Source organism: Mesocricetus auratus, unplaced genomic scaffold, assembly GCF_017639785.1.
Source record: "Mesocricetus auratus isolate SY011 unplaced genomic scaffold, BCM_Maur_2.0 Super-Scaffold_4256, whole genome shotgun sequence".
In the NCBI taxonomy this organism is placed as follows: domain Eukaryota; kingdom Metazoa; phylum Chordata; class Mammalia; order Rodentia; family Cricetidae; genus Mesocricetus; species Mesocricetus auratus.
In genome coordinates, this window is record NW_024429182.1 from 33,847,560 (window position 1) to 33,868,512 (window position 20,953).

Genomic DNA, 20,953 nt, shown 5'->3' on the forward strand with positions numbered 1-20,953 from the left:
AGAGGATCAACGATCCTAGCAACCCAGCTGAATGCCACCATGATAACACTTCTTCCATGTTTAGGAACTATGCCATAGGCAGACATGTACATGGGAAAAAGATTTTTGTTGTCAGCAAAAAATGGCCTCACAAAACACAGAATGGCACCCCCCGAAATGACTCCCTTACATACCACGTAATGGCACAGGCGCAATTAGACTAGCAGCCTAGTTATCCAGAACAGAGCTCCTTCACCGTGGAGAGGATGTGAAGAAAGTACAAAGAGCCCCATCAGCTGCATTCCTGTTCCCTTACCGACTCTCTAGAGAGCAAGGCGCATGAAGGCAGAGACTTGCTCTTCAATCCTGTGTCCCTGGCACCTTCAATCTGCACGCATTATGGGCTCAGAAAACACCTGGTAATAGTCGGGCACACCTGCAATACCAGCACGTGGGATACTGGGATTGGATCGCTAGGAAATCTAGGCCAGCCTGGGCTATAGAGTGAGACCGTGTCACAAAACAGACAGACAAAAACTCGGTGAATAAACAGCAGGCAAAATTTCAAGGGCACATAGATTCACTTTATTTTGGAAATAAAAACTAAAATGTAACCAGTGTTTGAGGTGTGCAAATAAAGAAAAAATTTTAAGGATCAGGAGGAAACATAGGCCACTCTGGGGAACAAACTGAGGTTAAGATGAGAACTTAATACAAGTGCTTCCTCAAACGCAGAAGGGTCTGGGATGAATTATAACCTTAAGTACCCTAAGAACCAAATGTTATTTGTTTTTTTGTGATTAACAAAGCAGGTGGAAATAACTTTTGTGTCTGCCTTCCACCTACCTCTCACATAAACACAAACATATTGGATCAGCGTTTTAAACTTAGGAAGCTGACGTCAATTCACCGGCAAGTTATAGTGCTCTGCCATGTATATCAACAAACTGATACACCCCTTCATTTTTTAGTGAATTAAAGGAAATTACTTAGTTCCTGTTATGGTTTGTTGTGAAATCGGCTTCAATAGGTATTTTGGTAATATAGCACAAGTTTGAACAATGAAGACACAAACACTCAAGTCGGCCTGATATTCCTACTGTTTATTATGTTTTATATTACATATATATACACACACACACATATATATATATATGTTAGCCTGATATTCCTACTGCTTATTATGTTTTACATCACACACACACACATACACACATATATAAATCTATGACTGCATTGTTCATGTATTACTACTTTCATCTGGAATCTCTGAGATGTAAATACATACAAATCCAAACAAATATTTCTCTCTCTCTCTTTTTTTTTTTTTACAGAAACTAAAACTTCTTATGAGGAAAAATATATTTAGAGGGAAATGGGATGCTTTGGAGCACATAAATGGAATGTTAATATAGGAATATGTTACATGGAAACTACATAATAAGGGATTTTCTAGACTCACGGATGCAATGAGTACAGGTCTGCAAGAAGCAGCATAGTTTAACCCTGGGTCATGTGACCAGGGAATGATAAAGATCTAGACTCTCAGAACTCTAAGGTGATAATAGCTGGCCTCCACCTCAACCAAGAATCCAGAGATCTGAGTTCTGTCTTAAGTCTGCTACCCTGGAGCACTGGAAAGGTACTTTCCCCCTGGGGTCCCCTGGCTCTCTCTAGGCTTAGGATGGGAATATCTCAAATAACCCTTCCATCTATCGACCATCATCCAGAGGAACTCAAAGTCCTCATCTGATCCTGTGCCCCAAACCAAGACTGTCCATCACTCAAGTACCGACAGGAAGAGACCTCACAAAGTTAAGGCCAGGAGTCCTAGACTTATTCTTCTACATCTCTGGTGGCAACTTTATTCTTTAGTTCAAATGCACAATGGCACAATTGTATAATATTATAAAGACAGGGCTACAAATTACAGAGGTACAAATCTCAAGGCAGAGAGCAAATTATCACTGAGTGAGCAATGAGAGCTTCAAGTCTAGGTTGGTCAACCCATCTTTCTCATTGTGTCCATTCAAATCTTTGTCCCTTCATCCTTCCTGGAGCACTAGATGGTGGAGATAAGGGGGAGGTCACAGGAGCACAGTGGGAGAGGAGCAAAGTTCAGTCTAGGTGACAGTTTGACCAAGTGATGAAACTGACAATCTATTTTCATTTTCTGTTGGGAACAGAGTTTTGCATCGTCTCATAAGGGAACAACCTATTCCACAATGATGTGGCTATCACACAGAAGGAAATACGCCTGGGGGAAAGTACAGCTGCAGCCCATACACAGGCAATGCAGCCCCCTCCCCTCCCTGCCATGTTACCCTCTGCCTCAGACTAGGACTCCCTGAGGGCCAGGCCACTGTGTTCTTGGCAAGGGTTCTTCAGCAGTACACCCTGTCTTCTTCACCCAGACATTCTTGCCTTTACAACTGGGGAGTGTGTGCTTTTAAAAGGCCATGGCTGCGCTTCCCACAACTCCAAATCCCACAACCACCAGCCCAAGCCTCCTTCTCCCTTCCCCCTCTCCTGTTGAAAGGCTGGGTACCCCCATCTGCATAGCAAAAGGAGTTCAACCTCACAGAATTTTAAGGGTCACCACTCCAACTAGGGCAACCAACACTTCTGTCTAATTGCAATCCAGGAAACTCCGAGGACCTCCATATGGGTAGGTAGGATTTAAACAGACCCAAAGTGCTTCATAACCATGCTAATCCCTTGAATTAAGGAGGCCGGGTGTCAGGCGCCCATTGAAAAGGTGAAGGCCCGAAGCCAGGAAAGAAGAACCTGGCTTGTCCAAAGTCACATGGGTCCCAGGAGCAGAACTTCTTACAGAGCGCTTTATCCTTTGACTCTCAGTGCACCAGCCAAGCAGGACATCTACCAGGGCAGGCCTTTGGCCACCCAATCAAGGCTAGCTGAGCCCTCTACTTTCCTGCAGATTGAGAGATCGCAAACAAGTGGAGTCCTGAGTGAATGTGTGTTGTTCACATAGGCATGGTCATGCTAATAGTCTCAGGCTCAAAGGGATGCCAAAGCCTTTGGGGAGGGGGGGGGAGGACAGGGGTTGTGATCTAGTGCAAACCCTGACAGTGTGCAGAAATGGTCACCTTAGCTCCCCCATCCCGCCCACCCCTGTCCCAGTCCCTGATGCTTCTAGCCTTAAGACTACAGACTACTTCCCCACAGAGACTGCTTCTTCTGAGATTAACTGAACCTGTCTCCTTGACCCAGCTGTATACCCTAAACCCTGCCTCCTTGTTTATCTGTATGCAATGACCCCACCTCATTGTCCAGGGAGATTCAATTGCCTCTCTGTGCAATTCTATATAATAAACATGCTTGCTGTCCTGGGTGCCTTGGTTTTTCTCTGGAAGAGAGCCCAGCCCACTTCATCCCAGCTTACTCTATGAATGTGTTTCTCATCTCTTCATTCGATGGCTGCCCCATTTGGGTCCAAATCCCAGGGAGCCGAACAAAGATGGATCACCTGAACTCCCATGCCCACCACCACAACCATCATTTCCGTCTTCTCTTTACTGCTTTGGAGACAAAAGAAAGGGATGGGTATTCCTAAGGACACAACCAGGAGAAGCTCAGCTGGCCAATCACCAGTCTTGACCATACTGATTTAGGGATAGCATGCCTTGACTTGAGCCTGGTACCTCTGTAATGTGTTCCACTGCTGGGCCAGGCAGAGTTAGAAAATGGGAGACAAAGAACAAAGATGGAAACAATGGCACAGGTGTTTTGCAATGGCCATGATTTGGCTGGGACAATATATTTATTTATCAAGGAATGAAGTAAAGAGAAGCCAAGCCCTAAAGAGATCCTGATGTGGAAACATCATTGCCCAAAAGGATCCTGATGCTTAATCCAACACCAAAGCATCTGTTTTTTATGTATATATTCTCAATTCTACTGAGTGTCTCAGTAGAACAGGGACACACACACACACACACACACACACACACATCCCTAATAGGAAACTTATGCACAAATGGCACCAAGAGAAAAAGATAGATGATCTTCCAAAAGGAGTATGGGCACAGCTAAATGTCTCCAAGGTAATAGGGCAGGAAGGAGGGATGACACTCAGAAAGGAGTAAAGGACTCAGAGATGGGTTACTGGAGATATAAAAACAGAAAACTTTCTAGAAACAAGAAGAGTTGGGGAGTGCTCACTAACTTGGACAATACCCCCCTAAACTGCCCTTCACCAGAGCTCCTAGAAAAGCTTGGAGACAGCCCAGGACTCCAGCCAAACTTTCCCACAGCTCACTTCATAGGAAGACTTGGAGGACCAGGCTAAAGGTGGACCATCATAAATAAGAACTTAGTCCAAAGCCTAAGAATAACTTAGCCTTTGCCAGCATTCTGGCTGTTACAGGAGAGCGATAAGGCTTGGGAGATAAGTCCAGATAGGAGTCCTTTTGTGTCTGTCTGCTGAGTCAGAAGTCTCTGGTCAGAAGGACCGCTTGCCTTTTTCCTACATATCTTCTCTACAGAGGAACTGAACTCCTTCACAAGAGGAAGCCACTTGCCTACAACTGGAGAGAGCACACACCATTAATGTTGATAGGTGGTCAGTGAGCAGGACAATAGTGAAGACATAGGAAATAAGTGCAGGAAGACCCTCTTGTTCAGAAGCCAAGCTTGCCTGCCTCAGAGTTAAACATCATGAAGGCCATACTGCTGCTTGGCCTGAGAAGGACAACTGTAAACAGTTCCCAATATAATTTGTGATGGTGATAAAAATCATACTGTGCCTAAAGCTAACGAAAGTTGTTCTACCCGAACCCTAGAAAAGCATTGAAAACACGTTCTCATGGTTATTCATGTTGACTTGCCATTCATTTCAAAGTCATATATGGTTTAAGAAGTGCTTGGATGAGAACTTTTCTGTTCACTGGGCTTCTGTGAACTTTCTTTCATCTTTCAATCAGGGAAACAAATTTAGGACATGCCGTAGCTGCTGCCCTGCCTTTAAATAAACTGCCTTGGGAATGCCCTTGCCCAGAGTCAGACCTGGCAAAGGCTGGGAGGAAGCTGGGTGCACAGGGAAGACAATAACAAACACTGCAGCACTAATTAGTGTGTACACACACACACACACACACACAAACACACACACACACACACACACACTCTCCTGAGGGCTCCAGCACTGCTTGGGCCTGGCTCCACCTTATCACCTCCCTGGATACCTGAGTTACCACCCTCCAGGAGTCGCCCACCTGTGATGCATTTTATATCATTCTAGTGAGGACCAATGACATTCCCACACAGGAAAAAATGTCTTATGAAGAGTATTTATCAGAAAATACAAATTGTAAGAGGTCCCTTCACTACAGAAGCAACATACCTCTCTAATCTGGGACTCAAGGAATAGGGACAAGCAAAGGTTAACTCATTTCTGAAATCCATGTGAGCTCACACTGCTAGGCTGTTGGCCATAAAAGAAACCAGCAAATCAAACCGTCAAAAGCTAGCTTCAAAGTGGGCATCCTGAAGTGTAACAAACTACTTGTACATGTTGTGTACATAACTGCCCTTCCCAGACATGCATAGGCCTTTCCCCCACAGCAACTTCATTTTAGGGTGCTGACAACCATCAATGGAAATGTCATCTATCCACTAAATAATTTCTTTAAGTATGAAATGCATGCCTTAAAATCTGGTTGGCAGGCACACTTTTCCTTAGGAACAAACTCAAGATTTAGACTTATATTCGGAGTGAACCAGTGTTATACATACGATGGCAGTGGGAATTGAACCAAGAAAATGAGCCTAACATGTATAAATTAGGCAATCCCTCTACCACTAAAGGACACCCCTAGGCCAGTTGATCTTTAATACTCCCAACATCATTCCTTGATTGACAAAGTCACAATCAGAATTCAACAACTATCCCTTCAAATCCATGGCAGTAAAAATCAACAGTAGCCATTGATGAAACTGACAGTCATCAACAGGTCCACTGAACCTCTTTGAATTTCAAGCTCCTTTCCTACCACAGAGGCACACTGGAAAGTCAGCAGCACATTTAGTTTCCAGAGACACTAAGTAAAATATAGGGTATTCAGACACCTTGTTAGCTTATCGCAGGCAAAGGTTCATTATTGTCAGGATCCTTATAAGATCTTCAATTCTCATCATGAACTTGAATATACATGTTACGAGATGAGGCTAAAATACTGCTGTACTCATGAATCGGTACCCTTGGCTCCAACTTTCTGATAGAGGCTGGAGAGGTGGCCCAGTGGTTAAGAGCACTGGCTGCTCTTCCTGTGGAAGAGCCACATAGGTGACTGATGACTGTTTGCAACCTCTCTGAGCACCAGGCATGCACACAGTACACAGACATACATGCAGACAAAACGTATACACACAAAACACATAATATAGAGACATTTAATTCTGAGAGACAAACCTCCAACACATACTGGGTAAAAGATTCATGCTCTAGTCTATATGTCATGGCTTTCTACAACTTCCAACTTTATCTTGTAAGAACTCTCTCCTACTGGGACCTCTTGGTCCAGGCAAACCAGTCCAAACAGGTACAGTTGTCTTCCCAAGGCTTGTTCAAACTGAGTCCCTGTGACCTAGGGTTTTCTTTTGATCCCAGATGACCTGTACCACCACTCCCATCTCTGCTTTGCTCTTCCAGCACCCTAACTCCTCTCCTAGATTTTATCTGTCCTATCTTATCTAGGAAGTCCAGAGAGCTGGTCGTGATCTCCCTCTGTCACAGGACTCAGCAGGTCACTTGTTTTTCCTGTGCTTAGACACTCAGGTACATTCTGGAAACACATCACTTCTTACTCACCACTGATTTTTTTTTTAAATAGAATTTTGGACTTTGCTTAATGGCATTTCAGAACAGAACAGCAAACCACAGAATAGCTGCATAGCTGCAAATATTTGCCAAGCTATTATGTGTCCAGTTGTTAAAAAGCCTGGGGGCAGAGGAGGCTTTCCTCCCAGACAATAATTTCCATAGGGATGGCTCATCTCCCAGTGGGATAGCAGAAACTGCAGTACCACGTCCAACAGGAAAGGAATGTACTAGCATCCCAAACAAGAAAAGCACAACTGGAATGCAAAGTCACAGAGAATCCCTCTCAGGCAACCTGGGTGCCAACACACTGCCTCTCTTCTTGGCTCTTCCTCCCTCCCTTCCTCCCTTCCTTCCTTTCTTCTTTATTTTTTTTACATAATTTTAACTCCCAAATGTCAAATCCAGTTTTTAAAAAGAGGGAATTATAATTACACCTTAATGGCTTTTAAATTGTGTTCTATTTCAGCCTGAACTTCTGAGGATTCCATTTATCAGTTACAAACTCCAGGACCACACTTAGATTGAATAACATTTTTTAAAAGAGTTTCTAGTACAGTAGTGTTTGCACAAATGTAGATCATATACTGGTAGAAGACTGATGCTTACCGCATAAAAATGCAGTATTCTTAGATGCTTTAAATCGCCCAGAATTATAGCCTGAGTATACCTGTCAGAATGTCCCACCAGCCTCATAGAACTGGTAAAATACCACAATTCACACCAAGTTTCCCAGAAGTCCAGAAATAAATTGTGATCTAGGGCTGCTGCTCAGTTGGTAGAGTATTTGCTCAGCATGCACAAACCCCTGGGTTCTATTCTTAGCACAGGGTGTGTTCTACACATCTGTAATTCCAGCAGTTGGGATATCAGAGCAGGAAGATCGACAAATTAAAAAAACAACAACAGTCAAAATCTGTATCACTATCCAGTATCATTCTAGATGATCATGTGAGAGAATGAATGAGGTGTTTCTAGTCAGTGTTCAAAAAAGTCACCATTTAGCTACTGGACTTCATCAGATCCATTATACGGCTTGCTGAGGTCTAATTATTCAGGTATTTAAACTACAGTCAAAAAACTTTAGTACTTGAAAGTGCTGCTAGACCCTGAACACTTTCAAGGAAAGGGTTAAATTAATGTGGACAAATTATAGTTATAATAATACAGTAACACAGATATAAAGTCTTTCAAACCCTAGCTGCAAGATCCCATTTAACTTGGTGATAAATATGCCCTTTCATAATAAGCATATTAAAGGCAAACAAATATGCTCTTCCATAAACTCTGGCAGGATGTAGTGTTGACAATTTTCTGCATAGAGAAGTAAACAAACAAACAACACCTATAACTTCCTAAACACTATACCAAATGAATTACTAACATCTGAATTGTCTATACCCAACTACTATATAGTGACTCATCATCTTATCAACTGGCTAGATATTAAAAGTTCCACGCATACAAAATTCTTCTTCTCATAGATGACAGGAAAAAATTAGAAATAATCTCCAAATATGGTTTTTCACGAAGGGCATTTTCTCATTAGAAATTACCACAGGAGGTCACGGGTGCAAAGGGACACACTATCCACATCCTACAACATCTTAAGTAGAAACAGTATGAATCAAAACTTCTGGTGGTTCAGGCTGGCTGGCGTGCCTTCACAATGCTGAGACAGGGAAATGGTCCTGAGCATGGTGCCTGAGATAAGTCAGGCGTCCTCGTGGCAGCATGTCAAAATGTCATAAATAGTGATTTATTATTTCTCTAGAGTAGCAAAAAGCTGCTGACCTAGGAGAGTTTGACAAAGGCCTTGTTTACAAAGGAAAACTAAGGGAGGGAGAAAACTGGAAACGCTGGAGGACAGCGCCACTTTCATAATTTATGAAACTTCTCTGTTTACGGTCCTCCTCCAAAACACAATGAGCCTTTACAAAGAGACATCAAAATATTAAGAGTACTTCAGAGTATCACAGCCGCTTTCTAGAAGAGAAAGTTGTGCTTTTACCCCCCCACCGGCAACACCCCCTGCCTGCAGAATGGTTTATTTTAAACTTAATCAAAGAAATAGAGCTTTAAATAATTACCTGCAAGGGGGTTACTTTCTAGGTATACTGTGTCAGGAATACTTACAAGAAAGAACTCAAGCACTAACCAGACAAGAAGCACACTTTTACTGCGGTCAATTCTAAGCCTCAGGTGTTGGCCAGAGAACTTTTCAAGAAACTTGATGAGAAATGCTCAAACAAACCACTCTACAAAAGAACAAAAGGAAAGATCTCAGAGGGCTTGGAACAGGCTGTGTGGTGAATGTTTTCTGTGAGACACCACAGCAACCAGAGCCAAAACTGGGCTCCGAGTGATACAAGTAAGTCCTGGGAGTAAGGCTGCATGAGCCCCCCACTTCCCTCCCTGCCAAAGGTTCTGACACCCCAAATCCTAACTCATTTAAAAGCATTCTCTACCAATGTGGCCACTCTTTTCAAAGGCCCAAACAAACTGATGGACCTCCACCTGTGGATTATTTACCCCCTCAACCTACTTTAATAATCACCTTATAAACATAAGGTGTATCTAAATCTCCCTTTTTTTCAGTAGTAAACATCTGAGGTGAAAGGGAGCATTGTCCTTTTGGTTTTTTTTTATATTCTGAAGTGTTTTTTTCCTTAAAAATTTTCTTAATGTATATTAACTGTACAAAATAATGAGTTTCATTATGGCATTTTCATACATCTTTATAGTTGTACCTTAACCCAATTACCCTCTCTTGTCCTTGGTCCCTGGTCCCCCACCCACACTTTTGGGTCCCCCTCCTCTACTATCCAAAGGCAGTGTTTTAAAAGCAAATCAGCAAGCCTAGAGGAATAAAAGGGCAATTCGATTCTGAAAAGACAAAGTGTGTCTCTATTTGCATAATAATGCCACCTAAGCATCAACCCAGCCACACCTCCTAACCCTTCACCAGCTGTGCTTAGAAGCAGTCCAGAGGCCTGACAAGTCCCTAGTGAGTAACAACTTCAGGTAGGGCCTCAATACTGCAGGGAAATGTTGCCGAAAACACTGGAACGGGAATTTGTAACTATGTGCACGTGTAACATCAAAAGTGGCTTTTATGTTAATTAGAGGAGTTCTCACTGTTTTCTGAGTCTTGGGTAGTTTGGCTAGAACTTTTGTGCAACCAAACCCAACCACCTCTCAAACCAAAGTAGGTGTTCCCACAAGCAAGACATACAACCAAAAAAAAAAAAAATAGTTTGAAAATTAACTGAAACCTTTAACATTACCACGATGAGCAATAAACAAACGTGGGTCCTTAAAGTCTTTCCTTATGCTCCATTGTTATACATACAAATGAATACGTGCCAACATGTTGACTAGAAAGGACACAATGATGACACCTCTCCAAAGCATTGCTAACTCGGGTCACTCTGCTTTTTCAAAAGCACCAACCTCCCTCCACTGCACGGGGGGGGGGGGGGTAGGGGGAAAAAAGAACACAGCCTGGCAAAACTCCCCAAAAGTTATATAAACAAAGGAGGGACAAGCCCAGTGTGGGCTTCGCACCCATGTGCTACTAAAATTACATAACACCCGGTGCAGACACTGAATGAGGAATGATTCTGCACGACACCCCCGCTCTCTCCACTCCTACACCTTCTTCCTTCGCTTTAAACACCCCAATGCCCCACGAGAGAGAGTGGACCGCTTGGGATATTTCTTTTCTTAATGGAGTGAATCCTTGGAGAGTTGGAGGCATGTTTAGGCCCCGAAGTTTGAACGTGCAACAGCTACAGGGATCCGAGACTCTCTCCGGACCTGGAGCAGAAAGGACTGACAACACCAGCCACCCGCGAGGCCTCCTTCTCCCCTGCGCGGTGCCTCCCGCTGGAAAGTTTTCCCTGCGATCGATTGCCTGCCTGACTTTGCAAGGAAGGCGAGCCAGAGATCGGAGGGGGCCCCAGCAGAGAAAGACCTAGAAAGCTCGGCGGGCGGTGGCGGCGGCCAGAGGAGCAGGCTCCTTACCTGGGCGACTCGGAATGGCCCCGGGCTCAGGCGGGTGGCGCCTGGGGCAGGGAGGAGCGGAGTGCACACCACTGCTTAGGCCGGTGCCCGCGGCCCTGCCCCCGCCGCCTCCTCTTCCTCCCTCGCGCGCGTCATGTCACGGCGATCAAACATGTCTGTGCGCTTCGCCACGGTGACTTCCTGATTCTCCGCCGCTCGCTCGCGCGCGCCACGCACTCCCCCTCGCCGCCGCCGCACGCACCGCCACCGCCTCCCGCCCTCTGGCCGCCAGACCCCGCCGGGTCTGCGTCCGGCTCCCGGGAGAGCTCGGGCCGGAGGCGCAGCTCGCACAGCTCTCCACGCACTGGTCCCTAGCGCACTGCACACTCGCGCTAATCCGCCGCCCCCTCCTGCCCCTCCACCCGACTTGTGGCCCTGCCAAACTTTTTTTTTTTCCGGGTTGATTGGTGTCCAACTTCCCTCCGCCCCCCTCCCCCAGGCCGCCCCGTCAACCCCGCGCTCACCACCATCCGCAGCGAACAGCAACCCGGATAAAAATAATAATGTAATCCAGGCAGCGGGGGCGAACGCAGACACCCGCACCCGGCGATCTCCTCCGGGTACCGGAAACCGGCGTGAGCGCCCGGACCGGAGCGCGGGGTGTCTCCTGGAGTCTGCACCGCTGCGCCCCGCCCGGCGCGGTGTCACTGTGTCCAGGCTGCGCGGCCTGGTGCGGGGCACCCGAGGGAACTGTGATGGTGTGCGTTTGGTAGCTGCAGGGCGCCCAGGGGCTGGCGCGCTGGACCGGTGATTTGGGGAAGTGCATCGCGACACCTTTGCAGATGGCGTGGCCCTGTTTTGCAACGCTAACCGGAGCGGAGGCATCCCGGCTTTGGGGGGGAGGCAAGGGAAGGGGTGAACTAGGTTGGGATGGGAATAAAGCAAACTCAAAGCAGGCAGCGAGAAGGAAGGGGTGAGTGTCATAGCTGGGAGGAGGCTCCCACCGGCTCTCCCCGCCTCCCTCCTTCGCCCCCCCCCCATTCCCTCCCTACTGCAGCCCTTTCCCTTCCCCGGCGAATGCCACGGCCGCTACCCGAGTGTGCGCGGGTCCTGTTGTGACAGTCAGGCAGAGAGGATTATCCGGATCATGGCCTCCCTAGCCCTCAGCCGCCGCGGCTCTCCCGGGCCCCTGTGCGCCCCTGACACCCAGACCATCCCAGGCGCCCCGCAGCCGCGGCTTCCTCGGCGCAAGCCAAGGAAAGACACCAAGCAAAAGAAAACAAACCCGAGGTGGGGGGGGGGGGGGCCAGGCTAACAGCCCTGCGGGCACCTCGGACTTCTTTCCTTGGGGCTTCCTTTCACCCCCGGCAGTGGGACCCTGGTTGGACACCCTGAACTTCAATACCCCAACCCGCGCTGCCTTCAGGTACCAGAGAAGGAGGTCCGCGGCGCCACAGCCACAGCTCCCGCAGCAACCCCTTCGCCTGAAGGCCTGTCACCAGTCGACATCCCCTTCCCTGCCGGCCGGAGGGGACCGGAGGAGTGGAGGTGACACCTCCGAGCCCGCAGGCACCGACTCGGCCGCCGCCTGCTCTGTATGCCAGTCCGGACTACTCCCGCCGCCACGGTCTGCTCGCGTCCCCGCTGCCCGGAGCCCTTTAAACAAGTCTCTGGGAGACGAGTAGCAGCCGTGTTGGTTGGCGCCCTGCCGCCAGCCCGGGCTCTTCGCCCTCCTTTCTCGTTTCCTTCCAACTCTAATGGAGAGGATGGCTCGGGGTGAACTGTCACGTTTCCTTCCAGCTTCCCCGCTCCGGTTCCCCCAGACTCTCTCCTTCTCTTACCGCCACCCCCTCCCCTTCTTTTTAAGGGGATGGGGGATGCAACCTGGCCGAGAGTGTTTTGCAACCCTGAGTTGGCAGCACATCGCTGTCAGCCCGCCCCGGGTCAAGGCTATGGCTTGTTGGGATTTCTTCCCCTTGCCCCCTTGAAGTAGTAATTATTACTGCTGTTATTATTAGAATGGCGAGGTTCGGTGGAAACTTTCTGGTTTCTTCTATCGCCGCCCGGGAGCTGTCTTTAGAGCATTCCACCTGAGGCCCGCGAGGAAGAGGCGGGCTTTTTTGTTGTTGTAGCGGTTGGCCCGCCTGTTTGTTTTGGTCTTCGAGCATGTACAATAAATAATGATTAGGATAAGGATGCATAATCCGCGGCGAAGGCGGCGCGGTGCAGGAGGGGTTCGGCTGCGAATGCAGCCGGGAGGCCGGAGCCGGGGAGAGAAGAGAAAGGAGTTGTAAGTTATATTTACCTTGCTCGCGAGCAATGTGCTGGCTGAATCTTCCCTCTCTGAGTCACCCAGAGTACAGAAACAGAGGGAGCGAGGACTAGATTATGAATATGACTTCATTGATGACAGCCGTCCCCTCCTCTTCCTAAACTCCGGCTCCGCCCCGCGTCCCACCCTCGCCGCCTCCACGGGCGCCGGAAGACGCGCCGCAGTTGGCCCCGCGCGCCGCTCCTCCCTGCCCGGCCCGGCGCGGGTTGGCGGGACGCTCCTGTCACTCGCCCTGCTCAGCGACTCCGGGCGCGCGGGGGGGAGCAGGGGGCGGTGTGCAAGAATGTGGATCCAGACAGCTCTACTGTATGCGTGGATCCGTGTGTGTCTGCGAGGCGCCGGCTCTCCGCTGTGTTTGTGCCTGGAGCAGAGAAACTGCGCAGGACACGCAGCCAGCCCGCAAGCCCTACTGGACTAGGGCGCCGCGTGTCTCTTAACTGGCTGTAGTCTTCCGAGCTCCTCGGGGGAGGCTGGGGAAGCCCCCGAAGCGAAGGGGAGGACAGTCGTAGTAATAGACCGTAGTAGTTCGGGGGAATGTGGATACCGTGCTGGAATTTAAGTGTGCCTGCGCCGCCAGCTCGAGCCTGCAGAGAGAAAGGGAGGGGACGGCGGGGGCAGGGCTCCGAGTGGCACCAAAGCTGTTTGTGGCACAGTGTTAACCATGGTGGGGGGACGGGAAATGGGCATTATCATACCAGCTGAAACTTTTTCGACCCCCTTCCCTCAAGGCTGTCATAAATCTGCGTTCTTCTTAGCCATCCCCAACCCCCAGTGAAAAGGGAGGCGGCACAAAGAACGAGTCTGCCAAATCTGTCTCATCCGTAAAGGACTACAAGCTTCCAAATGCCAGCAACGAGAAACAGCTGAGAGGCTGGACGCCTAGTAAACAAATAAACCCGCCTAACCCCTCTGTTTACTTCTGAAAAACACTAAGCACTGTCACCTCCCCTCACCTGTCATCTTCGAGCAAAATATACACAAAAATATGGGGGTACAACCCCCTGGGAGTGGGGCGGAAGAGTCAGGGGGCAGCTGAACCATGGATTCTGCTTTTGATTTAGAAAGGGAAATAAATCTTATTCTCTACAGACCAGAGTCTCCTCTCTCTTCCACCCCACATTTAAGACCAATTAAGGCTACGAACTGCAATTTGCCTGCACGTAGCGGTTTCGAGAGCAAGTGCTTCAGTTTCCCTTGAAATACAGTACGTCAGCTGGACCCTAGGTCACTCTTTGGTGAGGCAGTTTTATTTTTAGTTTTATGAAGTGTGAAAGAATGTTAGGAGATTTTAAATCAGGGGCATATTATATTAGACTCAGATTAATGTAGGTGCTTGACTCTTAAAATTAAAACTGCTCCTATGTGGTCACGTTATGAAAAGTATGGTTTATCCCTTATTTTGCAATGAAATGGCTTAAATTAATTGTTCAATGTGCACTGTGACTGTTAGGTTGAGGACCCTCCCGCCCTAGAGTAAAGTCCCATTTTAGGACGGTTTATAATTTTACAGAATTGACTGTGTGGGCAACAGGGTCTGAAAGTGCCATTCTAAGGATGCTCAAGCTTCAGTACTGGGTGTGTTGATGACAAGGAACAATGGGAACAAATGTCAGATTCGGTATGTGCTCATTGTGTTTCAAGAAGGGTTTATATCGATGGTCCAGGCCTGAGAGGAAACACTACCAAGTCTCCACTTTCGCCTAGCAAGGAGAGCAAATGATCACACACCCTATAGTTTTATAGTTTTCCAAAATGCTATTACTTGCTTGTTATATTTGTCTTCCTTGTTTTTTTGTGTATCCCAAAGTGAACTTCTAAGCAAAGAAAAACAAACAACAAACAAAAAACACTAAGGGACTAGAATATAGTGTGCCTGGAAGGTTATAAGAAATTGTTTCTCTTCTGAGGATAGACCAGTATAATAGAAACTGGAAATATAGACCATGAAACACTAAACACAATTAATAGTATAGTAAATATGTAATCTAAATACTAATTTCTAACTGTCTAATGTTTCAGTAGTACAGAAATACAGTCAGAAACCTAGCTGAATTAGGCTTTAACCTAATGACAATTCTTATCTTTACCCATTAACAACGGTAGGTTTTAAACTTTATGGGTCCAATTTGTTTCCTTCACATGCCACCTTCACAGTCCAAGGTTAACAACTTGAAGGCCAGGTGGTTATGGTCCCTTTAATTCCAGCAGAGGCAGAATCAGGCAGATCTCTGTGAGTTCCAGGCCAGACTGGTCTACAGAGTGAGTTCCAGGACAGCAACACTATCTTGAAAAATATTTTAAGAATTTGATGATGTCACACTATATGTGTGTGTATGTATTTCTTCCTACCCATTTTCCATTTGCCTCTGTGTATATATATGTATATGCATATATATATATATATATATCTAACTTTGTCTGTCTGTCTGCCTGCCTGCCTCTCTTTCTCTCTGTCGTGTGTGTGCGTGTGTGTGTGTGTGTGTGTGTGTGTGTGTGTGTGTGTGTGTGTGTGTGTGTGTGTGTGTGTTTTGTAGGGGCTAGCTAGCCCAAAGTGTCCTGGCATTCACAGCCTCCTGACCCAGGTGTACCAAATCATTCCCAGCATGGCTCTACCTTGTGAATAAAATCTTACCTCCACTTGCCATGACAAACCTTAGTAAGATCAGCTATCATTTTTTTGACACTAAAGCCAGCAGCCATTCCTCCTGGCATTTCGTCAGAAAGTAAGGAGAAAGACTTCCCTTTGTTATATGTGTGTGTTCTCCAGCTTACATAAAATTTTGATGCCGTACTTGGAGGGGTTGCTACCCGTACATTATATCCACAACTACAGGAATAAAAGAACACAATCTGTGGTTGTGAGTGCAGATTAAATATAGATACTTGGCTCTCTTTCCCCCCACATTGACCTAAGGATGCCTCACCTTCTCCCTTGGGGTCTCTCCTCTGAAGAATTGTCTTGTTTGTAGCTTGCACTGCCTCAAGTAAGAATTTTATCAAAGAATTCTTAAACTCGTGAGAAATGAAAAGGCGGCAGCATTTGCTCCATATGAAAAAGAGAGTGGATAGTATATAGCATGGACTTCATCTCTGAGGTAAAGGAAAATGTAACAATTGGTGATGCTAAGGAAGAAAATGAGAGACGCCTTTGTTTTGTAGAAAATCATAGGAAAGCAGCTATGCTGAGAGGCTGAGAGGACTCAGGGATGCTGCACAGGATGCTATATTCCCAGGAAGCTTTTCTTTGGGGACTTTGATGAGTCATAATGTGTTCTCTGAAGTTGCTTTTCTCTTTCTAGCCTAGTATCAAGGGGTGGAAGTTGCTTTTTCATGTCTGCTTGGCCACATCTACTTGTTATGTAAGTCTGCTTTGGCAGATGAGATTGTCTCCATAGAGTAGATACTGGGTTTAAACACTGGTATCTGGTTGCAACAGCCTCAAGAAGAAAAACTGCATGCACAAAATTTGGAAACTTCTAGTCCCAACAGAGTATTACTGTATACTGAAATGTTACATAGCTTCAGGCCAGAGCAGGTAAGGCCATTTAGGGAGTGAGTATTTCATCTGGAGTAATATAAACTGAACTTTGACAAATTAAAGCAGCTGACATTTAGTGAAGAGTTTAGAATTAGCAAGAAAATTGATTACAGAAACACCCACTCTTCTCCCTCACCCCAATAAACAATCTATAAGAAAAATCCGGCCTCTCCATAATCATTTCTCCAAAATGCCACCCTAATTTTCTTGGTGAGCATATAACTCTCTACTTTAAAAGTCATATATATTCCCAATCCATCTTGAGATAAACATGAAACTTCTTAGCATAGCATTCAAGGTCCTAAGGGACAGGTCTCTACCCTCCTTGTGGTCTTTCCTAAAATGCTGTCCTGTGGGAGATCTGGTCTACCTGCCAGTTCCTATGGAGCTCTACTGTTCATATTTTCCTCTCCGATATTTGTGTCTTAACTTCAGATCCTCTAAAACTCACCTGTGACCCAACATCTTTCTAGTGGTCCTTGTGCCTTTGTAGACAGAAAAACTGCAGGTACCTACTCTGCTTCCATAGCAACCGATGTGTACCTCCATTAGAGCACTTATCACTTTGATGCAATTATTTCTTTGGTATCCTCCACTAGTGCCTAGAGGGTATAGAATAAGTTCAATTCATCGTGGAAACTCCAGCAATTAGCTAGATGCTTCGCACAGTGTATTTTTAAAAAAATAAAACTAATAAACAAAAAAACAAACCCCACCACTTTGTTGAATGAAAGGATGAGAAATAGATAATAAATTTGTCCAACATATAGAATTCAGCAGGTCTTTGCCACAAGCAATTGTCATAATAATGAACTAAATTACGCAATGTTCACAATCTTTACGATATTTTTCAAGCTGGAAAGACTTGAAAATGTTGGGGTTTTATTGTATTTTTGTTTGGGAGCTTCAAAAATGAGAAGAAGCTATACCTTGTATAAAGAGTATTGACAAGTTTTATTTATGTTTAAACCAATCCGAAAGGAATGGTGGCGCAGACATGGCAGCTGTGGGCACAAATAGAATCAGTCAGTACTGACAGCAACTTTTGTTTATTTCTCCTTTACATCACATACCAGAAGTTGGGCCAAGATCTTCACATGTGTCCTTTCATCCCTTTAACCAGATGAGAAATGTGACACCAACCCCATTTTCTAGTTGCCTATGCTGAGAGGGGATAAGTAAAGTACTTAAACAGTGCTCTCCGAAGTGGAGAAAGCAAGGCAATCCATGGTAATATGAGAAGACTACTAGAAACTGTTTTTGCTTCATGGCCTTAAAATATTTCTTCCACTACACTCCAAAAAGGGGGGTATTATAAATACTTATTTTCATCACTAACTGTTGAGTCTGTAGGTGCTTCCAAAACAAACTAGTCTTAAGCCATGCATAACAACCAAAAAGGATGATACAGGCAGGAGTGATGCTGGCACCCTTAAGTTCCTTCTTTGGCATTGACAGTACCTCAGGTTAGTAGGTTCTACCTTAAATGGATTCACAGATGACATTACTGTCTCTAATTTTAGCCAATCAGTCCTCTTATTTATGAATCAACTGACGTAGAAAGATTTCTGAAAAGAAATCAAAGATTGAGATGGCAATAAGGCACGCACAGGTGAAAATCAGGCTCCAAATTGCTACTTTAGCCCCTAAGAATTCTTTCCAGCCATGTTAAGAAAAAAAACAGTGAGGGTCTAATTAGATCTCACAAGAAATAGGTCAAAAATATCCACAATTACCCAAGACTGCTTGAGATATAGATTGATATTAACTATCACTCATGATGAATTCTGACTTAAGCATTCAGTTTGTGTTGAGGCATTCATTACTGATAATATGATGTAATCATAATTAGCAAGATAATTAACATTTTCTCTCATCTTCACCTCATGCCTTCATCATTTCTGCTTTGTGCTTCATATTATGCTTGATATATCACTAATACTGAACATGGAGATTAATAAGGAAATATGCATATCTTACTTTCTTTTTAGGTTCGAAGCAAATGTGATCAAACAGCTTGGAGATGACTAAAAGATGAAGTCAGAGTTTTGACCTCACCTTGGCAGCTCTTCAGACTCAAGCAATGTGTGTTCGCATGTAAAATCTGTGCAATTATTTGTCATCAGTAAAAGATTCTTGATCCATGCTGAAACACTGATGGGGATATAATATAAACCATTTTCTCAGCATTTACTGTTCCAAATTATGTGATCATGTTAACATGGATTCTGATTTTAATAATATTGAATTAATACTACGAGACTATCTTACAATGTATTTTGACAATATCTGTTCCCTCTCCCAACTCCTCCCATGCCCACCCTCTCCGTCTTAATCCCTCTACTATGAGTTCTGCTCCTCTCCTTTTTGCTTTCCCAAGGAGGCCATTTTGTGCTGCCCAACTTCTCTTGGTAGTGGGGCCTGCCCTGGAGTGTGTTTAACCTACTAGGGATGGCATCATCTAAAACCCTGACTCTTGTAGCAGCTATCAAATCAAATGCTACTAGCTCCTCAACTGGTGGTGATATTTGGTACCCATCTTCCCCCATCCCCTCCATACTGGGATTGGTCTGGCTTGAGCTTACAAGGGTCTGGTGTAATCTAGCACAATCAATGTATGTCCAACTGTTTCATTGTTGTCTGAAAATACTGTTTCCTTGAAGTGATAAACCACCTATGATTTTTACAATATTTTGTTCCTTCTTCCACACAGATTCTGGAGCCTTGGGGGGAGAGGTGTGATAGGGACATTAATTGCCAGCACACTCCACTGTCTCCTGAGTCTTTGCATGTGGACCAGTTAAGGGTCTTTGTGTTAGTTGCTGTCTACTCTAAGAAGTTTCTCTGATGAGGGTTGAGAGATGAAATGTTTTATGAGTATAGAAATAAGCCTACTTTGTCCATTTAGCAGAATAATGGTATTATATCTTCCCCTAGGATATATGACTTACCTAGCCACAGATTCGTGGTAGCATTAACAGTCCCAGGCAAAAGTTCTATTCATGGAGGGGACCTTAATTCAATTAGAAACTGGTTGGTTATTCACACGTGTGCTACAGTTGCACCAACAGTGGGCACAGCTTGTCAAGCCAGTCATTATTATGCCCTCTAGAGTTCAGTGCTGGATGAAATTTATGACTATTTTCCTTCTCTGGTAATGTGTATAGCACCTTCCAGCACTATGAAATCTAGCTAGTAGAGTTGAAGCTTCCAGGTCTGTGCCAGCTTGATTTTTCCATGTTATATGATTCAAGTATATGGTATCTTCAGCAATAGGCTTTTATTGTCATGTTCTGGAGCTTGTAATGCCCATAGACCCGAAAAGGGGCAACTCATTTCAAGAAATAGGGTTTTATTTGCTAGCATATGGTGTCTGGTTGGGGTATTCTTCTCCCAGTGTAGGTTAATTCCATTAAAACTCTAGTTGTTTTTAATTTAAATTAGAAATAAGCTTGCTTCTCATGTCAATCCCTCCCTCCCCCCCCCACCAGGTCCCCAGCCCCCCACCCTGTCTCCACTCAGATCCCTAGGGAGGGTGAGGCTCCCCATAGAGGATCTCCAGAGTCTGTCATTTCATCCAGGGCAGGGCCTAGGCCCTCCCCCCAATAGTCCAAACCAAAAGAGCATCCCTCATTGTGAGATGGGCAGCCAAAGTCCATTTGTATGCCAGGGATAAATACTACCCAAGGCCCCATAGATTATGTAGGCCACCTCACTGTAAAACACTATTATATATGCATATGTGTATACTTTAGGAAGCTCAATATGCATTTTCTTCAATGAATCTCTATGCTTCGTTACGCTCTCAAGGAGCTCTTCCCTCAAAAGATGGTAAGAATTTCTAAGAAGCATTAGCAGCCTAAATGATCCATGAAGATTTTCTGATAAGAAATCAATCCTCCCCATGACTTAAAGAAACTGTGCATATTTTATGCATCCAACTCAAAAATAAGCTAGCAATATATAAACACATATATAATTACTAAAATTACCATAGACTGTTAAGAGAAGCTAAGAGAAGCTTTTTCCTTGCTAGCCGCTTTGGTTTTTCTCCCGCCAGTTGCCTGGGCTCTGCCGCTTTGTAGTCCCCAAATAAACACACAAGACGCTGTATTAATTATGAAGCTGTTGGCCTTTGCTTGTTTCTTACTGGCTAGCTCTGCTTTAAGTAATTACCCCATAATTGTTAATCTAAGTATGTCTCTTACCGGAGAGGTATCCGGGCTTCCTACCCCAATGGCGTTACATCTCGAACTCT

General features: G+C 45.3%; 1 protein-coding gene across 9 annotated transcripts in view; it reads right to left on the bottom strand.

Annotated features, from left to right (window-relative positions):
* Nucleotides 1-13,270, bottom strand: part of Smarca2 (SWI/SNF related, matrix associated, actin dependent regulator of chromatin, subfamily a, member 2) — a 162,202-nt gene extending 148,932 nt beyond the window's left edge. For 3 of the 9 annotated variants that reach the window (XM_040746082.1, XM_040746078.1, XM_040746049.1), the window contains exon 1: nt 13,131-13,270. The gene's annotated coding sequence lies outside the window, so the exon portion shown is untranslated. Of the gene's footprint in view, nt 1-173; nt 295-8,978; nt 9,079-10,846; nt 11,193-11,349; nt 11,709-12,255; nt 12,457-13,130 lie in introns of those variants that run through there. The other 6 variants (XM_040746062.1, XM_040746057.1, XM_040746064.1 and 3 more) reach the window with 6 other exon arrangements.
* Nucleotides 13,271-20,953: the final 7,683 nt, after the last annotated feature.